Here is a 3877-nt window from a genome sequence, read left to right as displayed (position 1 = left end):
TGGTCTGAGTATTTCACAATCTGCTCAGTTACTGGGATTTTCACGCACAACCATTTCTAGGGTTTACAAAGAATGGTGTGAAAAGGGAAAAACATCCAGTATGCGGCAGTCCTGTGGGCGAAAATGCCTTGTTGATGCTAGAGGTCAGAGGAGAATGGGCCGACTGATTCAAGCTGATAGAAGAGCAACTTTGACTGAAATAACCACTCGTTACAACCGAGGTATGCAGCAAAGCATTTGTGAAGCCACAACACGTACAACCTTGAGGCGGATGGGCTACAACAGCAGAAGACCCCACCGGGTACCACTCATCTCCACTACAAATAGGAAAAAGAGGCTACAATTTGCACAAACTCACCAAAATTGGACAGTTGTTGCCTGGTCTGATGAGTCTCGATTTCTGTTGAGACATTCAGATGGTAGAGTCAGAATTTGATGTAAACAGAATGAGAACATGGATCCATCATGCCTTGTTACCACTGTGCAGGCTGGTGGTGGTGGTGTAATGGTGTGGGGGATGTTTTCTTGGCACACTTTAGGCTCCTTAGTGCCAATTGGGCATCGTTTAAATGCCACGGCCTACCTGAGCATTGTTTCTGACCATGTCCATCCCTTTATGACCACCATGTACCCATCCTCTGATGGCTACTTCCAGCAGGATAATGCACCATGTCACAAAGGTTGAATCATTTCAAATTGGTTTCTTGAACATGACAATGAGTTCACTGTACTAAACTGGCCCCCACAGTCACCAGATCTCAACCCAATAGAGCATCTTTGGGATGTGGTGGAACGGGAGCTTCGTGCCCTGGATGTGCATCCCACAAATCTCCATCAACTGCAAGATGCTATCCTATCAATATGGGCCAACATTTCTAAAGAATGCTTTCAGCACCTTGTTGAATCAATGCCACGTAGAATTAAGTCAGTTCTGAAGGCGAAAGGGTGTCAAACATAGTATTAGTATGGTGTTCCTAATAATCCTTTAGGTGAGTGTATTTTCACTGACCTATTTTGCATTGCTCAAGGACACATCAGGACACTTTGGAAACTCTTTCAAAGGAAGAACGCCCTGAGCTATGACAAGACTTACACTTACCCCAACAAGGTGATGCTCAATGGCTTGTTCAAACAGCTGCTGCTCGTCTTGTGCCACCATCAGACAATCACAGAGCTATTGTGCCTTCTACACCTTACGGTAGCTTTACTTTAACAATAATAATGACGGCGACCACGACGACAAAAAGAAAAACAAGAACAACAACAACAACAACAAGAACAATAACATCATCATCAGATTTTAATTAAAAGTGGCTACACCAGCGTTTACAATTTCAACCTGTCGACGGACGGACGCTCTGAGTCCAACAATTTCGGGAACTCCAATGAAGAAAAGCCACCTACCGCCTCTGGGGAACCACGAGGGCAAGCAGGACGAAAAGGGCCGGCCCACAGCAGGCTCTTTCCGCCCGGTTTCAAACCGGGGACCTTTCGTGCGTTAGGCGAACGTGATAGCCACTACACTACGGAAACCAACCCGTCCTGGTGTTTCGAATAACTCCTATCGAAGCCGGCTGGTAAAACGCACACAGGCGTTTCCCGTGGGCCAGCCTGTGAGATAAAGGTTTCTATTTTCACTGACCTATTTTGCATTGCTCAAGGGCACATCAGGACACTTTGGAAACTCTTTCAAAGGAAGAACGCCCTGAGCAATGACAAGACTTACACTTACCCCAACAAGGTGATGCTCAATGGCTTGTTCAAACAGCTGCTGCTCGTCTTGTGCCACCATCAGACAATCACAGAGCTATTGTGCCTTCTGCACCTTACGGTAGCAACAAATCTAACTACTGCTTTACTTTAACATTAATAATGACGGCGACTACGACGACAACAAGAACAACAACAACAACAACAACATCAACAAGAACAACAACAACATCATCATCATCATCATCAGATTTTAATTAAAAGTGGCTACACCAGCGTTTACAATTTCAACCTGTCGACGGACGGACGCTCTGAGTGCACCGATTTCGGGATACTTCGGAAACTCTTTCAAAGGCAGGACGCCCTGCGATCAGACAGTGCCTGCACTTAGCCCAACAAGGTGATGCTGAATGGCTTGTTCAAACGGCTGGTGGTCTTCCGTCACCACCAGACTATCAGAGCTATTTTGCGCCTTCAACTACATAAGAGTAACAGCAATGTCACCGATCCTGCTACGGTCGTATTGCAACAGCAACGACATGTATCGATTTTAAAAGTGTCAGTTCCAGCGCCTCGCAAAGCTACCCTTCTGCGATCATTTGTTCTCAAGGTCAGGATTTCTTGCCACTCCGAGGAAGAGAAAACGACGGCCGGCCATGGGGCAGAGAGATGAGGACGGGTAACACGGCACTGGCACGCGTGCACCGCGGGTTGTTTCCGCCCAGTTTCGAACCAGGGACTTCTCGCGTGTGAGGCGAACATGATAGCCACTACACTACAGAAACCAACCTGTCCTGGGGTTTCGATTGGCTCCCATCGAAGCAGGCTGGTAAAACGCGCACAGGCGTTTCCCGTGGGCCTGCCTGTGAGATAAAGGTTTCTATTTTCACTGACCTATATTGCATTGCTCAAGGGCACATCAGGACACTTTGGAAACTCTTTTAAAGGAAGAATGCCCTGAGCTATGACAAGACTTACACTTACCCCAACAAGGTGATGCTCAATGGCTTGTTCAAACAGCTGCTGCTCGTCTTGTGCCACCATCAGACAATCACAGAGCTATTGTGCCTTCTACACCTTACGGTAGCAACAAATCTAACTACTGCTTTACTTTAACAATAATAATGACGGCGACCACGATGACAACAAGAACAACAACAACAACATCATCATCATCATCATCATCAGATTTTAATTAAAAGTGGCTACACCAGCGTTTACAATTTCAACCTGTCGACGGACGGACGCTCTGAGAGCACCGATTTCGGGCACTCCAATGAAGAAAAGCTACCCACCGCCTCCGGGGAACCACGAGGGCAAACAGGACGAAAAGGGCCGGCCCACAGCAGGCTGTTTCCGCCCGGTTTCGAACCGGGGACCTTTCGCGTGTTAGGCGAACGTGATAACCGCTACACTACGGAAACTGACACCGCCACGTCTTGCTTCAAACAGTTACCGTTGAAGCCTGCTGGTAAAACGGGCTCAGGCATTTCAGGTCGGCTAGACTGTGAGATGGCGTCTGAAGTGCCGCGAAAGGATGCCATTTTCACAGACCTGTTTGGCATTGCTAAAGGGCACATCAGGACACTTCGGAAACTCTTTCAAAGGCAGGACGCCCTGCGCTCTGACAGTGCCTGCACTTAGCCCAACAAGGTGATGCTGAATGGCTTGTTCAAACGGCTGGTGGTCTTCCGTCACCACCAGACTATCAGAGCTATACTGCGCCTTCAACTACATAAGAGTAGATAGTAGGGTTTTTTGGGCGCGGCCTATTTTGTTATGACGTATGCCCTAAGCTTATTAATATTCCTACGTCATAATTGGGGGGCGTGATTTTAGGTAGAGTTATTTCCTTAATTATTCCTACGTCATATCCGTCAGAAAGTGTACACCCATAAAACCCTGAACATCAAGGCCACCCATAAATACCCCCACCCCTCTGAAGGCAACGCCCCGAAACTCTCCTCTCTATTTAAGAACCCGCGCTGCTTTTAGGCAATACCTCTTTAATTCTCAGCATCAGAAACATCCCGCTTCTTCAACATGTCCAGCGACATCAACATGAAACCCCGCAAGAAACAATCCCGGGCAAGGGTTCCTGTACTCACCAATTTGAAGATTGAACGCTCCTGGGTGTTGTTCTGGGGGGCTCGACGGGGTTACCGCT

General features: G+C 47.6%; 1 non-coding gene across 1 annotated transcript; it reads right to left on the bottom strand.

The window, feature by feature from the left end:
* Window positions 1-3061: 3061 nt before the first annotated feature.
* Window positions 3062-3134, bottom strand: trnav-aac (transfer RNA valine (anticodon AAC)). The gene has a single exon. It is a non-coding gene; the product is annotated as a tRNA-Val (tRNA).
* Between the last annotated feature and the right edge of the window lie 743 nt (window positions 3135-3877).

Source organism: Amia ocellicauda (genome assembly GCF_036373705.1).
Source record: "Amia ocellicauda isolate fAmiCal2 chromosome 11 unlocalized genomic scaffold, fAmiCal2.hap1 SUPER_11_unloc_6, whole genome shotgun sequence".
Lineage (NCBI taxonomy): Eukaryota > Metazoa > Chordata > Actinopteri > Amiiformes > Amiidae > Amia > Amia ocellicauda.
Note: the sequence above shows the minus strand (reverse complement) of the source record. Positions and strands in the feature narration are given on the sequence as shown.